The sequence below is a fragment of the Arvicanthis niloticus genome, chromosome 9 (genome assembly GCF_011762505.2).
Source record: "Arvicanthis niloticus isolate mArvNil1 chromosome 9, mArvNil1.pat.X, whole genome shotgun sequence".
NCBI classification, from domain to species: domain Eukaryota; kingdom Metazoa; phylum Chordata; class Mammalia; order Rodentia; family Muridae; genus Arvicanthis; species Arvicanthis niloticus.
The window spans coordinates 57,474,306-57,494,596 of record NC_047666.1 but is presented as its reverse complement, the minus strand read 5'-3'; the positions used below and the strand labels follow the sequence as shown (position 1 = coordinate 57,494,596).

Below are 20,291 nucleotides of genomic sequence, written 5' to 3'. Positions count from 1 at the left end.
ACAGAGGACCAGAGTTCAATTCCCAGCATCTATACCAGGTGGCTCACAATCACTTGTAACTCCAGCTTCAGGGCAGCTAATGCCCTCTTCCGGCCTATATGAGTACCTGCTTGCTTGTGCACCTATACATCCAGAGAGACACACCCACAACACCCACACCCGTAAATGTAAGTTTTTACTTTTTTTTTTTTTTTTTTTTTTTTTTTGGTAGCATGAGAACTGTGTGTGTGTGTGTGTGAGAGAGAGAGAGAGAGAGAGAGAGAGAGGGAGCGAGCGAGCCTTGGCTCTTGGATCCATCTACACTGCTATTCTGGCTCATCAGGACTTCAGGAGACTGGCCCTTTCTGCCTGCACAGAAGCACCATCATACTGTGCTGTTGAAACCCTCGACCCAGCTTGGCAGTGGCCACCTAACTATCCTGGGACTGGGTACCACCGCCTGCAGTCTGAAGCCCTGAACATCTGTCTGGAGTTTGGGTGCTGCTGAGGAGTCAGTCCCCCTCCTTAACCTTGAGAGTCACTTCCCAAATATGTGTGTTTGTGGGTGAATAAACAGCTGGTGGGACGTCTGCCTCTCTCCCCAGGGCTTCTGTTAAGTGCATGGCTGTGAACTCTTCTTCCTCAGAGTGCCAGCTGGAAAGGGAGACACAGCTCACAGTGACAATGACCACTTGACTGTGAAGGCATCAAGCAGAAGCACCCAGGGGGCAAAAGAGCCTGTATGTACCCTGCTCCCTTCTCACCCCACCCTCACCTCCCACCCCGTACCTGCCTGCCATGGGGCTCCTTAAGAAAGTGTCCCATCTCATGCCTGCAGAGCCCTTGCCAAGAAACTGCCTCATTTTCTTTTTCTCCCACTTTTTCTTTACACACACATACACACACCTCACAACAAGAATGTTTCTTCTCTCCTTCTTTGCACAGTGATCAAGGCCAGGAAACAGACGGAAATACTGCTGGCCTATAGGCCAGACTTCTCCCTGCTAGGTTGTGGCCCAGGGAGGATCGCAAGGTCAAATCTACTCCCAGAAGGGCCGCAAAGGAATTTCTTCTGGATGTCTGGGTGCATAAGTCCCAGCTGTTTGCAGCTGGCCCGAGCTGGTGGAGGAGTTTCCTGAACGAGCCCCACTATTTATGTTCTTCCACATCCCTCACCGGCTTGTTTAAAGAGATGTTTATTTCCAGGTTTGCATCAGTCATTGCTGCCTGGAGGAAAGTCTAGTTACTAAAATAAGTCTTGTCCCTGAAGCCCACGCTGTGTCACCTCCCACACCCGAGCACACAGTCAGCCCATCACTCAGAACCTACCTATCCTGCCAAGAGATGCTCCCTGTACCCAGCCACTCGTGACACAGTCTTTGCTGCCTTAGGGCTTTAAAATGAGAGTTAGAAGGATGTTGTTAATATGTCTACCTCCATAGGAATGAGAACACGCAGTGTCCTCGATCAGTCCATGGCCCCTCTACTATGAGGTTTAAGGGGAGGGACAGAATTTCCATTGGACTCATGGGGAACCAGTTCAAAGCCAGTCCTTTGGAACTTTCTGGGGATCAGTGTCCACACTGCACACTGACAATAAATAAGGTGTACTTCATGTCCGTTTAGTCATTGGCCTGTCAGCATAAAGTCACAGTGGGAAAGGAATGTGAGGCTCAGAGCAGCTATACCACGTATGAGGGTCACCTTTCCTACAGTGTCAGATTAAACCTCCTGTCCCAAGCCTTGGCACCTCCACTACTGCCTCTGAAAGTTTTGCATCTTCTCTGGATGCAGCTTGTAAGGATTCCTCAAAAACAAAGCAGTACCAGGATTACCCTGGGCATCAGCAATCCCACTCCTATGTGCACCGCACAAAAGACTGAAGGCAAGCCACAGAGTTTCCTGCCTCCCCATATTTACAGGGCTGTCCGTCATTCACACATGACCAGAGGATGAATTATAACACATAGTGGCGCTTCTTCCACCTTTAAAAAAAAAAAAAGATTTAAAATTTGTTTGCAAATACTATGAAGCTGATGCTGATGGATCCTGAGGACATTATGTTCAGTAAAGGGGCAGACACACAAAGACAAATACCCTACAAGCCTGTCTCTGTGGAGTATGGAAAAGTAAACTCCCAGGCACTTTAGGAATGGAGGAGAGAGAAAGAGAAGCTGGTATTTAGAGTGCCCTGGTCCCGCTGTCCTGGCACACATGTCTGTAACCCCAGAACTCAGGAGCAGAGACAGGAAGATCTCTGGGCTGTAGAGATCTTCATTGGGGAGAACACAAGCCTGGGATACAGCTTTCAAAACAGTTCTACAATGTCATCGGTATGCTTAGCTCTTCCTTCCACACGGTGATTACAAATAGACAAAATGTTAATAGTATGTATATGTTACTGGAATAGGAATCTTTTTTAAAAAGAGACTTTAAAATGCATGGTTTTGCACCAAGGCTATCTAGACTGGCCTGGCCTCTGCACCCAACTTGCATATCTCCTCAGCTCAGCCATGGCCCCGTATCTCTGGAACACAAAAAGCTCCTGATGTAAGTATCTCCATCCTTTCCCCAGGCCACCTTCCTCCACACCCCATTTACCCAGGCTCCTTGGCCACCATTTCAGCACCTCTGCACCTCTGGCAAATCTCTGAAAATTATGGCCACATGTCCCTGTCTCCCATAGGAGCCACAGAGGGCATAGGGAGCTTGGTATCGAGCAGAACCAAGAGAGGTGGCTTGCTGATGACTGGGGAGAGAGCTACTTATTTTCCTCATATTGGAAGGATCCCAGTGACTGCTCATGTCTCCCTACCCCACCAATTCTGGCTAAGAGTAGGCCTGTGTGCTAGAATCTTACTTCTAGACTTGTCGATTGTTAAGAGTAGGAAAGGCTCTCAGCAAGCCATCATGTCCCAGCTCTTCCTCCGAGACATCAGTAGGCCTAGAAACACCAAGCAGGGCTCCTGTAGGAGGTGAGCAAAGTCCTGAGTATGTACTGTTTGACATGGGCATGTCTATGTCTAGGACCCCAGCAAATCAGACTCATGAGACTGCCAAAGCCTTCCCCTGTTGAGATTCAGGGGCATGGCAAAACCTTCCTCTGCAATATTGACAGGGTGAGCAGAAAAATTTCCCCTGTAGCTTTCTTCCCATGATGCTTATGTCCTGAAGACTGCCCCCTACAAAGATAGCTCCTACGAAGATCAGTTAAACCTATTTCCTTGTTCAGTTGTATACCATAAACCTACCTCCTTGTTAAACTGTGTGCAATAGCCCTGCCTCCTGGTCAACTATTTGACAAATAATTTCTGAGGTGCTCTATCTCTTCCATCAGAGTGAGCAGGTCCCAGCTTTTCCGTACATGTGTCTGTGTGTCTGTCCTTTCTTCACTCCCTGACTACACCTAGCTAGGCTTCTGGGACCCACACTGTACAAGGGCACAGCACGTACGAAAGCCACATGACCACTGAATGGATCATCTAGTTTAGGAGGTTTAGAGCTGAGCTGCCTGGGTGTGGCCAACAGGGACAGCCAGCACTTGCTTCTACTGAAGCTTCCAGAGTCCCCCGCCTCCACAGCCTCCCTGGCCATAAGAACAACAGTGTGGTCCCCTTAGATCAACTGAAGTGGTGGCCAGCTATGGGGAGGTGACAAACAGAGCAAGGTGCCATCCCCAGTCGACTCATCTTCAACAAGCTGACATCCATCTTACCAGAAATGATGGTAAAGAGACATCACCAGCTGCTCCAGCTGGAAGTGGAGATCTCTGAGGGGCCTGCTACAGGAAGCAAGCAACATTTTAGGTTTTCAGGAGTTGACGTTATCCAGTGTGGATAGAAAGAGACTCTGTGAAGCGTCCAAACTCTAACGACACCCGGATCTGGGAACTGCCTATAACTTCAAAGCTCAGACATGGGTCCCTGCGGATTAGAATAGAGAGTCTCTCAGTCCTTGCTCTGGGGTCATAACCCGTGTAGGGGTGCAGCAGTTCTGTGAGTGGCAAATGCTGCTGCATGCTTAGTGTCAGTTCTCACCTCTGAAATGGCCTCTGAGAAAGAACAAATAACCCGGAAATAACTTAAAACATGCTTTCTCTTGGCCCAGCTATTAGGCCTGTGACAGTATCTGCAAATAAAACTCAGAAATATTTACACTTCTTGGGCTGGAGGTGTGGCTCAGCAGTAGAGCACTTGCCTAGCATCTGAAAGCCCAGGCGGATGGGCCTGTGCCTGGTGTTAAGGTCTAAGTAAAATATTAAGGCCTAGATGGAATACTAAGGTCTAGATAAAATGCCGAGGCCTGGGCAACTGTTACCTGGCTGGCCTGCCTTTATAAGGAAACTTACTTTCTCATATGTTGTTTCTGCTGTAACTAGGAAACTTTCTCATGTCCAAGTTGATTACATATTCTTTTATGTTCTGTGCCCTTGGAAACCAATCGTGATAGAAGTCCGTAGAACTGCTTCGTGCACCTGTGTATAAGCTTTTATGGTGTTTGCCTTTATATAAGCTGCCCCTGGGATGGGCCCCAACATAAGAGAGACACCTGCACCAATATAAGAAACTAGTTGGAATAAGACTTCCATTTTGAATAGTGGTTGAGTAAAGTTTAAGGTCCCAAGACCTCCCTGGGAACTGACATCCTACTGGGCAGAGACATGTACGTGGTTAACTGCCATCCTGGTTGTCAAGGTAAGACATGAATGTTAGACAAGGCAAGTCCCCTCCACAATTGAATACCCCAGCCAATGGGAGCAGGATGTGTTCAACAATGACATGTTCCTAAGAACCACCCCCCATCTCTAAATCCTGATTGGGGGAATAATTTGGCACAGGTATTTGTAAAAATCTCAGGCTTAAAAGGCCCTGGAGGACCTTATCTTGGGGTCTCCGTTCAGTTCCTGAAACTGGACTATGGCCCTGATCGATCAGTTTTGAGGTGTATGCTCAATAAACTGTCCCCGTCTGACTGAGATCACTGTTCCTATGGTTTGTGAGGTGGTTGCTATACCCCAACACATGGCATACTTCTCCATGGAGCTTCCACAGTGTCATCCTAAGAGCTGACAATGGGCTGAATGCAAGCATCCAGCTAGAGGAATGAACACATCAGTGGTTGGTTTAAAATGAATTAGAAGCCAGGCTGGAGACTACTAGAGTGCAGGCAGAAGAAAGGTAAGGAATTGTCAAGCCATCTGGTTATCAACAGGCCCATGTTCAATAGCAATGTAAGCAGCAGGTATACAGAGCACCTACTGTGTGCTACCTGTAATCCCAAGTTTGCTTTATGATTGCATCTCATTTGAGGTGCTGGGGTTGAATCCAGGGCCTCCTGTGTATTCTACAACCAAGTGACAGCCTAGCCTGAGACCTAAGTTTTTGTGTGTGAAACATGGATAGCTAGCTCCTTGGGACTGGCTCTGCAGATAGTGACAATGGTGACAATGTCCTGGGTCTGGGAGGAAGGAACTGGATGAGCTAAGTGCAACAGAAGCTATTCCCACCTGAGGGGCAGTGCCACAGGAGACAGCCTTGGGTGTCTGGCTTTCACTAGCCAGTAGCCTAGGACATCGGCAGGTTAGGCTTAGGGTTAAGGTTGGGGTTAGAGTTAGAGGCTAGAGTTAGGGCAGGATTAGGGTTTAGGGTTAAGGTTGGGGTTAGGGGCCTGAGTTAGGGTTAGGGCTTGGCTTTAGTCTGTGTTCTTCTATCGGGTGCCCTATTTGGTCTGAGTTTTAGGCTATGCCATTTTTTTCTGTGAGTGTTTCTGTGTCATTCCTACATTGTCTCCAAAAATGTCTTTATAATTTTTCCTCAATTTATAATTGGATTTTTACAAGTAGGTCTGTGTGTGTGTGTGTGTGTGTGTGTGTGTGTGTGTTTATAGGTACATTCAGGGGGTTGCATACATGCATACATGCACTTGTGTGTGCATGTGAAAGGCAGAGGTCTCTACCTTTCAAAAACAGATTTATTTTTATGTGTATGGGTGTTTTGCCTGCATGAATGTGTGTGTACTATATATGTGCCTGACACTCGCAGAGGCCAGAAGAGAGCATGGATCCCCTGGGACCTATGGTTGAATCTGGAGCTCATTGATTCCACAAAACACCTGTCTGGTGAGCGTCAGGGATCCTCCTACGTTGACTGATTCTCCATTGCTAGGACTGCAGGCATGGGCCATCCTGCCTGGGCTTCTCATGTGTTTGCTCGGGATCTGAATGCAGGTCCCCATGCTTGTGTGGCAAGCACTTTATTGGGTAGGACCCCGCCCCCATCTCCTAGTTGGATTTATTTTTAATGATGAGTTTTAAACTGTCTTCACAGATTTCAATTACCATAGCAACCTTACCCTTTTACCAGTTGCAAGTGTATAACTGAGTGGCATTAGGTATCTTCACTCTATGATGCATTTATGTATTTCCAGAATTTTCTAATCATCCCCATCTGAGATGGTGCTTAGGAAACTTCCCTCCTAACCCTTGGCAGCCACCACCTTTCTTCCTGTCCCCATGACTTTATTCTAGCAAAGTCACATATATGGAATCACGTGCTAGAATCTCCAGGGGATCCACTGTGCACTGGTGCCAAAAGTCGGTCCTTCCTATGGCTGAGTTACCTACCAGTGTGCGGCTGTGCCACGGTTTGTTACTCTGTAGTCAGTTAGTGGGCCAGGGTGTCTTCCACCTTGGCTTGATGAAGAACACTACTCAGAACCTAGGCATGCAAACACCTCATCTTCTTACTTTTCAGTTGCTGTCAGAAGACACAATGAGCAAGACAACTTATAGAAGAAAGAGTTTATTTGGGGATGGCAATTTCAGTGAGTTAGAGTCCATGACCATAATGGCGGGGAGCATGACAGCCGGCAGGCAGGCAGGCACTGGAGCAGTAGCCGAGAGCTTACATCTGATCTTGAGGCAGGAGGTGGGGTGGGAGACGGGGAGGAGGAGAGGCAGGGGAAGATGGAGGGAGGGAGGGACAAAAGGAGAGAGAGAGAGAGAGAGAGAGAGAGAGAGAGAGAGAGAGAGAGAGAGAGAGAGTCAGAGTCTGAGCCTGGCATGGGCTTTTGAAAGTTCAAAACACACCCCCACTGACACACCCCCTCCAACAGGCCACACCTCCTAATCCTTCCCAAACAGTTCTATCAGCTGGGAAGCAAACACTCAAATGTCTAAGCTTGCAGAGGCCATTCTCACTCGGAGCACCACAGACCTCTTGGTGTTCCTCCCTTGATCTTTACTAACAGTGGGCCATCCTCACTTTTGCCCAGCTTGACTTCAGATGCTTGTCTCTTCCATTTCTGGACAGACTCTCGCGGGCATCAACAAGTGGGTCCATTTGGGCCACTAGAGGGAGCTCCATACCCTGGGATTTGCTGGGGGTCTTTGGCAGCCTCTCTAGCTTGCTGGAGGTGGAAAGGTCAGAGTGAGACTTAGAGCATGGCAGCTCCTCGTCTCCTGCGCCCAGCTGCACACTCAGCTCTCCGTTCTTCTAGGGTTCGGCCTATCACAGCCTCAGGAGCTTTGGGGTTTCCTGGGGTTTCGAGCACCACACGGAAACGACATCATTACCAAGGCAAGCCTGGAGTAGAGAGTGGAGTAGCATCAGAGGACCCTTCTCTCCAGCTTTGTGTGGGAAACAAGTTTGCTAAGTGCTTTGACCTTGAGCAGAGTAGGAAGACCGCTCGGCCTCTCACATTGCTCTAGTTCCCAGCCAGCTCGTCCTATCTCACAACTCCAGCATTAGAGACAGAGTTCTTTTCTTTTTCTTTTCTTTTTAAAATTTATTTATTTATTTATTCCCTTTACAACCCAATATCAGCTCTTCCTCTCCTCCCAGTACTCTCTCATGCAAGTCCTCCCCCCATTCCCCTTTCCCCTTCTCTTTTGAGAAGGGAAAGCCCCCCTGGGTGTCAACACCTACCCCATCCCTAACCCCGCCCCTCCCCCACCCCTCCACTCCCACCTTCCGCACATCAAGTCTCTGCGGACTAGCCACTTCCTCTTCCTCTGAGGCCAGACAAAGGGTGTCCATTTAGGGGCAAGGGAAGGCAGGCAGGCAACAGGCTCAGTGACAGCCCCTGCTCCAGTTGTTGGGGGAACCAGCATGAAGACCAAGCTGCTCATGTGGTGCATGGGTCTAGTCTGTGCTGGCTGTCTGGTCGGTGATTCAGTCTCCGGGAGCTACCAAGGGTCCAGGTTAGGAGCTGGAGGATTTCTTATCCCTGCAAAAGGGGAGCCTGGAGAACGGCTTTCCAGTCTTGGTGAGTCGGGACAAGGTTTTCCTTATGGCAGCCAGAGAGTGCCGGATGGATGGAGGTGAGATGATCTCTGTTTTCACCTATAACATGAGGTCATCATGGCACAGTGGGGCCCCAGGTATCCTGACTCTCCTGCAGGTCATGGGGGCCAGTACCACTCCACATGCTTCCTTTGTGTCAACCCATAGTCACATGGAAGACACACCAACTAACACTACTGCCTCCCAGCACTTGGGAGGCTGAGGCAGGGGGATGGCTTGAGCCTAGGAGTTTGAAGCCTAACTGAGTACTACAGGGAGACTCTGTGGCAGCCTTCTGCAGATCTCATATGATTTTGTTTCCAGAAAACCGTGCTTAGAACACTCAGGTATCCAACCAAGAACAAAATAGAAAGGTACTAAGACATCCCCAGGCTATGAAAACAGCAAAGAGGGCTTTAAAGTTTGGGTATGAAAGAAAACCTCAGCATTTCTCTGACAGTGAAGTTACCTTCCGGTCTCGGGCTGGGTTCCTCTTACCTAGTACTCTCCCCTGCCCTCCTCACTACACAACTAAGCCTACAAAACCCAGTATTAGTTGTCTCTCACAGTCCTCCTAGAATCAAAGGCACTCGGTACATATTTGATGCTTGAAAGGGAAGGAAAATTACTGGCTGGGTTTCTGTCTCCTTACTAAGTTCCATCTTAGCTTGGTTTGTTATGGCCAGTGCATGGAACAAGGGCCACCAAGAAGAGGGAGACACAGCTAGCTGCTATGTCTCTGGCTCACTTTCATTAATTCACTATTTTCTCCAGCCTAGAGGCTCTTACTGTGTTGCCCAAGCTGATCTCCAACTCTTGAGTCCAGGTGATCCTCCTGCCTCAGCCTCCCAAGTAGCTGGGACTAGAGGTGTGCAACGCATACCTGGCTAATCAACAGGTTTTTCAGTTCCACGGAGTAATAAGAACTGCTAAACTTAGTTACACATCGAGTCCCAGAAACTTGTAAAACTAAAGTCAAAAATACCAGGGAATCAGGGGTGGGGATGGGGTAGTGAGCTGAGAGTCTTGAACTGACTCTGAATGTTGAAACATCGGAACCGAATGTCACCATGAGACCGCACTCTCCGTCTCCTGACAAAAGCATTGTATAGTTGCCTGGAGTTCTTGCTGTAGGATTGAGGCCTCCTGGTCTTTTCCCCACTCATGTTAGCAATAGCAGATGGGTCGGTCCTGAAAATACACATATAAGAAACATTTTACAGACTGAGCCAGCTGTACTTACATACCTAGGAATATATGTATTTACATATGTATGTATGTATGTATGTATGTAACAACAATTAATGAATTTGAAAGAGAGTTCTAAGAGGGTACACAAGGTTTGGAGGAAGGAAAGGGAAGGTGCTAATGATGTAATTATAATATCAAAAGTAAAACATTAAAAGTTAAAAATGAATAAAAAACAAAATTGTGGGCCAAGAAGGTTGCATTACGCATTTCAGATTGTGTCTGTGTATATGTATAGATATGTGTGCATGCGTGTATGTGTATAAGTGTTATAACAACTAAATAAAAAGAGGCCATGAATTTGAGAGCGAGAGAGAGAAAGATAGAGAGAGTGAGCGAGCAAGAGCGCAAGAAGGATACATGGAGGAACAGGAAGGAGGAAAGTGCAGGGGGAAATTGTAATTATAATTTGAAAATAAAAAGTATTTTAAAACACAAAGTTGGATGTGGTGGTACACACCTTTTTTTTTTTTTTGTCTTGTTTTTACTTCATTTATTTTTTCTATTAACTAGTTAATTTATTTACTTTACATCCTAATTGCTGTCCGCTGTCTCCTGGACCCTCCTCACACAGTCCCTCCTCCCTTTCCTCTCCCCTTTTCCTCTGAGAGGGTAGAGGCCCTCCCTGGGTATCCCCCTACCCCGGCACATCAAGTCTCTGCAGGACTAGGTGCATCCTCTCCCACTGAGGCCAGACAAAGCAGCCCAGCTAAGGGAACAGGATCCACAGGCAGCCAATAGCTTTAGGGACAGGCCCTGCTCCAGATGTTGGGGGACCAAACCACACATCTGCTACATATGTGCAGCGGGGAGGGTAGGTCCAGCCCATGTATGCTCTTTGGTTGGTGGTTCAGTCTCTGAAAGCCCCCAAGGGTCCAGGTTTTGGACTCTGTTGGTCTTCCTGTGGAGTTTCTATTCCCTCCAGGTCCCTCGATCCTTCCCCCAACTCTTCCATGAGACATCCCGAGCTCTGTCCAGTGTTTGGCTGTGGGTCTCAGATAGGGCTACACAAAGAGACCCTGCCTCAACACCCACCCCACCCCCAAAAATATTGGTTTTTTTCCACCTCGACAAATGATCCAGATAGAAACTGTATTGCAAAGCCCTCCAGCTTGCAGAGCAGAACTGAGTCCTTTGATGATGATCACAGGTCCAGAGACAAACTGTCACTTTCCTTGAGATGTGTATGTCGTCTGTGGGTTCCTTTTACTGTCTTTGTTAGCACTGTTCAACAAAAACTAATGAGGACCGAACCCCAAAACAGCTTTGGGGATGAGTCTTGAGTGCCTGTCCCTCTGTGAAGCAGAGGGAGGCAGAGGGCTCGGCTCTGTTCACTGCTGGGCACCGAACAAGGTCAATTGCTTAGACCCATGAGGCCTCTCTGCTCTCGGGAGTGCTAGACCCGTGGGATCCAGGAGCTGTGTCCCAAATTGGTCTGATAATCAGGACACGTGGGAACTTAAAAGTTACAGATGCCAGCAGCTGGAAGGCCAAAGTACAGCCTGGGAAACTTTATTTGAATTTTCTTCCTATTAAGGCAGTAATTCAACCCAGCATTGCCCCCTGAAGAACTAACTGTGAACACATGACCTTGACATGCTCTTTGTCCCCTGACAGGAGCAGAGTGGCCCCTCAGCCATAGGCTACTTGCACACTGGCTGCTCTTCCTGGCAATGCCCTTTCCTACTGCTCTCTCACGCCCTCAGCCTCCTCAGTGTGGGGAGCACCTCACATGCCGCTCCTGTGGCCCTCTGAGTCTCCATCTCCTCTTCTTAAATGGGTGAGTTTTATCTGCACCCGTGCTCTTCCTGACCCTTGGCAGCCTGGCTTTTGGGTTATCACCCAACATCTCCGACCTCCAGGCACTGTAACCCCTTCTCTGTTCTCTCTTTTTCCTTGTTGTTTCCTTAAATGCCCCTGCTGACACTCAGAGCAGTATGTGCATGGCTCAGAGTCAGAGTCATGGGTTTCAACTCAGGTCTCCATCTCTCCATCTTCTTTGACCCAATCATATGTTTAATCTTAGGGATGACAGAGCAAGCCTGGGTTCTTCAGAAGGCACAGAGAAGGAAGGTGACCTGCTTAGGTGAACCAGCTCCTCAGGGAGGGACAAAAGACCCTGGCTGGGACTTTGCTACTAAGCATTAACAGGATCATCTGCTGTCAGGTGTGTTTCTATCCTAGCTGCACATGGCTACAAGTGACAGACATCTGCCTCTGTTTTCCTCCTAGTGTCCCTCGGAATGGGACGCATCGCCAGAGGTAGGAGAACAAGGTGGTGCAGGGATATTTTAACAGGGCTCTCTAGAAAAAAAGGAAATAATAGAATAAATATTAAAAATAGATGTATTAGATTGGCTCACTCACTGTGATGTGTGTAGGCGAACAACGATTGCCTTCACACTGAAGAGCTGAGACCCCCATAGCTGCTCAGCCCATGAGTCTGGCTGGCTGCTTTAGCAGTCCTAGACCCATTCGGCCTGAAAGATTCCTGGAGGGAAATTGGTCTCTGGTCCATGTTGGAAGAATGGGTTAGCTGAGTTCTAATACCAGCAAAGGAAGGTATTAGAGCAGCAGCTGCAGCCACAGCAACATAGTAGATGAACTCGCCAACAAAATGTGAAAGCAAGGAGGCAAAAATCATCCTCCTTTTATCTGGCTGCCACCTGAGGGTACCACACATTTAGGTTGGATCTCCCCACTTCAAATAACCTGATCAAGAAACTCTCTCACGTGATCCTAGCCAAGATTCCTAGCAATAGGGGCTACTGAGCCTGAACCAGCCATCTCCTTTAACCAGGAAAAAGTTTGGGACTGGGGCACCAACCCAGCCGTAAAACCTACAACCTGCAATTCGTCCTGCTTGCAGGATGTGTTAGAGTAAAGGTGGCACAGGACTAGTAGGAGTGGCCAACCAATGACTGGTCCAGCTTGAGACTCATGCCATGAGAGGGAGCCCACCCCTGACACTGCCTGGAGGACCAGGACCCAGAGGCTGGATAGCCCAGAGTCCTAGGATAGAAAATGAGTCCTAATGATATTCTGCTGTACTCATGGACTGGTGCCTTGCCCAATTGCCATCAGAGAGGCTTCATCCAGCAACTGATGGAAACAGATACAGAGACCCACAGGCAAACACTAGGTGGAACATAGAGAATCCTGCCAAAGAGGAAGAGGAAGGATTTTAGGAGACAGACGGGTCAACGACACCACACACACACACACACACACACACACACACACAACTCTCTCTCTCTCTCTCTCTCTCTCTCTCTCTCTCTCTCTCTCTCTCTCTCTCTCAAAGAATCATCCAACTTGGGCCCATATGGGTTCACAGAGACTCAACTGTCAGCCCGGGAGCCTGCATGGGACTGGTCTAGGCCCTCTGCACGTATGTTACAGTTGTGTATCTTGGTCTTCATGTGGGACTCCTAACAGTGGAAGCAGGGGCTGTCCCTGACTCTGTTGCCTGCATTTGGGACCATTTTCCTCCTATTGGGTTGCCTCATCTAGCCTTAGTAGGAAAGGGAGTTGCCTACTCTCATTGCAATGTGATATGCCATGACTGGTTGATATCCATGGCAGCCCTGCCCTTTTCTAAAGAGAAACAGAGGAGGAGTGGATGGGGGAGGGACATGGGACTGGGAGATGAGGGAGGGGACACTTTGGTCAAAAAAAAAGTATATATATATATATATATATATATATATATATATATATATATTTGTGAATATATTTTTTTCCACAAGTGTGCTCTGTTTAGGTCTATTCAAGTTGATATCCAAGATTAACCATCATGCCCATGCACTCAAGAGGCATATATAGGAGAATCAGGAGTTCAAGGCATCCCCAGGTACACAGCGAGTTTGAGACCAGCCTGGACTCTATGAGGCATGGTTCCTAATCCACCCAAGGGTAGGGATCAAGGGGTAGAGGTAATAGGATAGCATCTCTTGCTAACCACCATTCCAGATAATACCTTATACCTTTGGTCAACACTAGGGCCATTGTTTACAAAGTCATGTCCATCTTCTCTCAATGGGCCCCTGACAAGTGAGGAAGGGATGAGACCACACCCAGCCCATCAGCTGCTGTGTCCACTTCTGCCAGTGTTTGATGACATTTTCAACTGCTTCATTCTAGGTAAGTGTGAAATATTCATTCATTAAAGGAATGATTCTCTTGGGAGAAGAGAAATGGGGATTAAATTCCAGGCATTCTGGGCTGAGGAAGTGACTCAGTAACTGTGCTTGTCACTAAGCCTGATGACCTGAGTTTAATCCCCAGAACCATTGCCCTCTGTCCAGAAAGGGACGAGGCAAGCATTGAAGTCAAGTTGGGCAAAAAGTGAGGATGGCCCATTGTTAGATGGGTAAAGTTAAGGGAGGAACACCAAGAGGTCTGTGGTGTTCCGAATGGCCTCTGCAAGCTTAGACGTTTGAGTGCTTGCTTCCCAGCTGATAGAACTGTTTGGAAAGGATTAGGAGGCGTGGCCTGTTGGAGGGGGTGTGTCAATGGGGATGGCTTTTGCTTCCAAAAACCCATGCCAGGCTCAGATTCATATTCTCTCTCTCTCTCTCTCTCTCTCTCTCTCTCTCTCTCTCTCTCTCTCTCTCTCTCTCATTCTTGCTCTTGCCCTCTCCCCAGATGTAAGCTCTCAGCTACTGCTCCAGTGCCTGCCTGCCTGCCGGCTGTCATGCTCCCCGCCATTATGGTCATGGACTCTAACTCACTGAAACTGTAATCCCCAAATAAATCCTGCTGGGTTTCAGCCGTGCTTTGGCCCACTCTTTCCTTGCTGTGTCCCTGTTCTTCTCTGTCATGCAGTCATCTGTTGGGAGTATGCAATTTGGTTTTGTTGTTGTTGTCAGTTAATTTTATATTTTTAAAACAGGTAGTCACAATTAAGAAATTGTCTTACGTCTCTGAAGAGACTTTTGACTTTGAGCTGTTGAGTTGTTAAGTTGTTTGAGCTGTTGGAACTGTTGAAGACTAGGGACCTTTAAAGTTGGATTGAATGTATTTTGCATCACACGATGCCCATGAGCCGACTGGCCCCCAGAGTATAATGCCCCCGACAGGCTAATATATCTCAACATTCGGTTCCTAGCTGATGTTGCTGTTTGAGAAGGTTGTAAATACCTCAGGAGGTAAAGCCTTGCTGCAGGAAGAACGACACCAGTGCAGGGTGGGCCTTGACTTTCTTTTTAAGACATTTTTTATTTTATGTGTGTGAGTATTTTGCCTGCATGTGCATTGCATAGGTGACTAATGCCTGCAGAGGCCAGAAGAGGATGTTGGATCCCCCTGGAACTGGAGTTATGGGCACTTGTAAGCAGCTATGTAGGTACTGGGAACCAAACCCAGGTCCTTTGCAAGAACAACAAGTACTCTCAAGAAAGGAGCCATCTCTGCAGCCACAGCCTTGACTCTCAATAGCTTAGCCATATGTCCTGTTCTGTCTCTGTTTTTGAACTGCTGATGGAGTGTGGTAGTAGCCCTTCTCCAACACGGCGGGCAGAAAGTCCTCTGGAAGTGTAAGCCCAAAAGACCTTCCCTCTCTCAAGCTGTTTTCATCAGGGGGTTTTATCAGCAGAAGAGGAATTAAGACACAGACACTGCTGAAAGATATGTTAAGTGGTCTCTCTCTTAACCTACAGTCCCCAAAGTGTCCAGATATTGTGAGTCTGGGGGAATCCATGGGTGGTGTGTAGCCACTGGGGTCAGATTCACCACATTTGAAGGCTCTTATTTTTAGAAAAACACTAGCTTCTGTTAGACTCAGAGAACCAGCAGAAGATGAATGCCTTATACCAAGTGCACTGAGGGTCAGGGACTGGAGGACAGCTGTTGGACTGAAAGTCGTCAGCTCTGCCCCATGATCTTGTTCTAGGCTTTGCGGGCTTATGGATCAGTCCTCCCTCTCCCTCCTGGAAGGAGACATTTCCTGTATATCCTAAACAAACCCTTTGCGACCAACAGTACCAGTGAGCAGCCTTGGTTGGCCTGGAGGATTACCACACAAAGGTTCTATATAGGGAACCAACCGTCCAAAATTCTTCCCCACGGCCTCTGGTCTGGCAACAGCTGATCTAAGAATACACCAAAGAGAAAGCCCCCAAAGCCAAGGAGTCCTCCTTTCCTCTTTAGTTGTTCTGGCTTAGAAGAGACCCCCAAGTGTGGGCGTTGGCCTGTGCATGCTGAAGATGGTCCCTCAGTAATCCGAGCCGGGATCATTAAAATTCCTAGAGGACCAACTATTATTTCCTAGTTTTTCCCAGGCTTCCCTTCCTTTCCCTCCCATCTGCCCACTCTCCCCCCTCCCCCTTCCCTTCATTTATCTATTTATTTATGTATCTACTTATTTATTTTGGATTTTCAAAATAGGTTTCTCTGTGTCGCCCTGAAGTCCTGGAACTCATTCTGTAGACCAGGCTGGTCCCGTACTCATAGAGATCTGCCTGCTCTGCCTCTGAGTACTGGAATTAAAAGCACACACCACCAAAGGCCAGCTGTTGTTGTGGTTGCTGCTGTACTACTTCCTCTCCTCTTTCTCCTCCCCTTCCTCCCCTTCCTCCCCTTCCTCCTCCTTTTGACACAGGACCTCACTGTGTAGTGTTGGCCAGTCTGGAACTCACTTTGTAGACCAGGCTAGCCTTGAACTCACAGAGACCTGCTTGCCTTTGTCTCTTGAGTACCAGGATTAAAGGCAGGTGCCACCACTCCTGACCTCCTTCAATGACCCTTAAATGAGGTTCATTTTAAACCTCACATACTAAGAATGTTTGATCTGGGAGAAACGAATAACACCAAAAACCAACCAAACAACAAAACCCAACAACAAAACATGGCTGAGGACAGTGGCCTTCTGGATTACTCATGTCTCTATGAAAAGCAACTTGAGGGAGAAAGTGTGTATTTTGGTCATCGTGGCGGGGATTGAGGTGGCTGGCCATCACACCGACAGTCAAGAGGTGGGCAGTGATGAACACGCATGTTCTGCTTGTCCTCACCTATGCGTCCCATCATTCAGTGGGTGTCTTTCCCCTCAACTCACCCACCCCAGAAAATCCTCCAAGACATGCCCAGAAATCTGTCTCCAAAGCTATTCTAGATCCTGCCAGACTGACAACCAATCTAAAGCAGATCTTCTTGCCAGCCTCTGGTGCACAGGGGTACATCTCTCTAGCCCATGGCCCAGGCTATGTAGCCTGCTCGTGGTGTGCATCTTCCCTGAGCAGGGCTTCCCACAGGGCCGCTATTTGATGTATCTTGGACAAAGGAGGAAAGGAAGGATATGCTGGCTAGCTAGCTGAATTGTTTGCATCTATTGGCTCTTCTCACCTTGCTGACAGTCATTTTGACAGCAAAGTGACCCTGTGTGAGCATTCTAGAGGTCTGCCTCCTCACATCCTGTTTCTCTAGACTTTAAACATCCTGATGGTGAGAGCTCGCAAATTGAACCCCAGGCAGCATTCTGGTTGTTCCCAGGCGGCATTCTGGAGTGATTATGGCCTCCAGGTTTTTCCTCAAACTTCCTCAAAGCCAGAACCCCAGAACAAATGATTCACTGGAGGGAACTAGTGGAGCCAATTATAAATTGACAAAACAGGCTCAGAGACTTTGTGCTTGTTTTAAACAAGCAGCTCTCTCCTTGTCCCACGTTTCCCCAAGGATAAAGCCCTTGAACTAGATTCCCTGGGAGGGCAGGGTCCTGTAACAACCATAAGGCATTGATTTACTGGCTGGACCAGGTCTTATAAACCGCACTCACTTCCCAGTGGGGAAGTGAGTACCTGGGCTGCTGCCACCCCAATTCCAAGAGTCTTTCTTTCTAATTAGGGGATCATTTGGTGAAAATATCTGTTAGCCCTTCCTATTAACCCCTGAGGACGTCAGCTCCTTACACCTCATCAGTGTGATGAGTTCCTGGTCCCTTTAATGCCCAGAAAGGGGATTCTGTCCCCTGGTTTGGTTTCTAGGTCAAAAGTACAGTGTCTTCGATTATTACTGCTGGTTCTTTCCCCTCACAGAACTGAATTTCGAGAGAATTTCTTTAGCAGGGTGAGGAACTCACAACCTGCAGTCTGGATTCAGATCGACTGTTCTTGGTAGACACCATGTAAGCAGGGTCTGGAACAGGGTCCTGCCACCAGCTGGAGGCCTGGCCTCCCCAAAGCCTCTTCTAATTCCTTTCCCCTTTTCCGGTTCCTTGGGCAGCTCACTGTAGTGTTCTGTGAGGTAACAGACTATAGGAACCGCCATAAAAGTGTTTAAATTCTGCCCTGAGCTAAGGCCAAACACTGGCCTCTAGTGACCTTTGCAGGCTACTAACGGCAGGGTCCTTTTATGTGCCTCATGTTTATCCGGAGACTAACTCAGCCCTAAGTCCTGACAGAAGCCTTTTCCCCTAGAACAATCCAGGCATCAAGAGTCCCAGCCTGAGACCTGCCTGTGTGGGTCCGGACCCGGGTTTGCAGAGTAGAAACAGCTCCCGGGTCGCTTCGAAGCTCCGGACTCCAAGGGTACCGGTGAGTCACGCGTCCGCGCTCCACGTCCACGCGCGGTATCTGTGCTCTGTCCCCGCAGAGTCTGCGGGACGATGGGCGCGGAGGGGCGCGGGAGGCAGGTGCGGGGGCCGGTCCGGCGCCGGGGAGGAGCCCTCCGGAGGGGGGGCATCGCGCGCGGCCGCGGGCTGCGGGGGGCGGGGAGGCGGCGCGGGGCGGGGCGGGGCGCAGGCGGCGGAGCCCGGGGATCGCGCGCCCCGCGCCGGCGCTGCACTCGAGCCGTGGCCGCCAACCGCGCCGCTAAGTCGGGGCCGAAACTTCCCGGGGTCCCGCGCTCCAGGCCGGTGGCGGTGGCGGCGTCCGAACGGACGGCAGGGACGCCGCGTCTCCCCGGACCCCGAGCCCGCGCAGCCTGCGGCCGAGCCCGAGCTCCGGGCGCCCAGCGCCCCTCAGGGCGGACCCGGCACTCCCGGCGGGCAGGCTCCGGCCGCCGATGAGGAGTGCGGGGCGGCTGCGCGAGCGGCCCGCGCGCTGAGCCGAGGCTGCCCCGTCCCGCGGCTGACCCGACGCCGCAGCCCCCGCAGGTAAGCTCGGGAGTCGGCCCCGCGCCGGCCGAGGGCGCTGTGTGGCCAGGTGGCGGGAAAGGGGCGCGCGGCGACCGGCACCGCGGGCCGCTGCGAACAAAGCTGGGGCCGCGCGCGGGTGCCTGGCGCGGGCAGGTGGGGCGCGAGCGTCCAGAGGCTCCGCGCTCGTTCGGCGCGTGGCCCGGAGAGGAGCTGACACCCCGGGCGCTGCGCGTCGCCTCCACGAAGCGGGGGGCCCGGAGCTGCTCCGCTTTTCCCGGCTCGCCAGGGCCCAGCCGCAGTTTTGCGCGCGACGAACGGCGCGGAGTGTCTCCGACAGGTACTGCGAAGGGATGACTTTAGCCCAAGTTCCTGCCCCAGGCCAGAGCGGGTCACACACTGGAGACGTGGTGCTGTCTGGTTCTCGATTGCTCCTCTGCATCTCTCTCTCCATCCTCGCGGGGCGCCCCGGAGGGTATCTGGCCCAACACTCTGGTCAGACTCAACTTTCTTGAGTATTTGCATCCCCACAAATCTTTGTTGGACACTGGCTCACTTTGCTTCTAAAACGATTGCCTCTGTTTTGCAGGCAGAAAAACTGAGATGGCTCAGGCCCAGGCTGAGTTCAGTGAGTTGATCGGGGAGGAAACATTTGCCCACATTACCAAGGTCCCTTTACGCTGCTTTTGCTACCAGGCCACGTTGGCAAAGCTTTCAGTAGCTGCCACCTTGAGCACTTTCAGCCTGGTACCTGGAAGAAAAAGGCCCAGGGTCAAGTTAGCATCCTCCTGAACTACTCAGGCCACTTCGGAGAAAGGCTCCCATTTGGCAGAACTTTGCTGCTGTGACGGTCAATACAGGAGCAGAGAGAGGCAAACAGGGGTTCACTCCTTGCCAGAGATCAGCGCTCAGGCAGGCCCATGCGGACGTTTAGGGTTCCTCTTTTGTGACTGGCCAGGCAGCACAGGGCTCCTGTAGTAGGTACACTCTCAGAAAGCTGTTGCATCTTCCCCTGCACCGCTGTTCCTGCAGGGATTCACTCGGAGAGCCTGCTTATTATCAAAGACGAGGCTCTGATCTCAGGCACTGGCTGCAGATGCCAGTCCAGCAACCACAGGCCTGACCTAGCAAAAACCCCACCTTGGTGCAAGGCTGGGTGGGGAAAGCTGGGGGATGGTTTCCTTTTATTTCAAAATAGTGTCACATCTCTCTTTGACACGTGATTGGTAGTTATAAATAGCAAGGAGGAGGGGCAAAAACCAATGGCCAGGGATACTGAGGGCCAGTGTCCTGAGGAGTAAGGCAGTGTTGTGTCTTCATAAGATGTTGAAGGGCAGGAGCCCAAGAAAGGACTCCTAGCCAACAGGTACAGGTGGCAGACACCAGGAGTGGCTGTGACAGACAGCCTCTTTGAGCTTTTTGTTGTTTTACAGCGTTTCCCTGTGTGGCCCTGGGTAATCACTCTGTAGAACAGGCTGACCCCAAACTCAAGAGATCTGCCTGCCTCTGCCTCTCTGCCTCTCTGCCTCTCTGCCTCTCTGCCTCTCTGCCTCTCTGCCTCTCTGCCTCTCTGCCTCTCTGCCTCTCTGCCGCCTCTGCCGCCTCTGCCGCCTCTGCCGCCTCTGCCTCCTCTGCCTCCTCTGCCTCCTCTGCCTCCTCTGCCTCCTCTGCCTCCTCTGCCTCCGCCTCCACCTCTGCCGGGATTAAAGTGG

At 50.0% G+C, this 20,291-nt stretch overlaps 1 protein-coding gene and 1 long non-coding RNA gene across 2 annotated transcripts in view; one reads left to right on the top strand and one right to left on the bottom strand.

The window, feature by feature from the left end:
* Nucleotides 1-6,740: 6,740 nt before the first annotated feature.
* LOC143443517 (uncharacterized) overlaps nt 6,741-20,291 on the bottom strand; it is a 33,729-nt gene continuing 20,178 nt past the window's right edge. Inside the window, exons 3-4 of the long non-coding RNA XR_013112597.1 lie at nt 7,947-9,452; nt 6,741-7,562 (exon numbers count right to left, since the gene is read on the bottom strand). This is a non-coding gene — a long non-coding RNA (uncharacterized LOC143443517). The remainder of the gene's footprint in view (nt 7,563-7,946; nt 9,453-20,291) is intronic.
* Nucleotides 18,220-20,291, top strand: part of Wnt5b (Wnt family member 5B) — a 96,715-nt gene continuing 94,643 nt past the window's right edge. The window contains exon 1 of the mRNA XM_034511554.2: nt 18,220-18,600. The gene's annotated coding sequence lies outside the window, so the exon portion shown is untranslated. The remainder of the gene's footprint in view (nt 18,601-20,291) is intronic.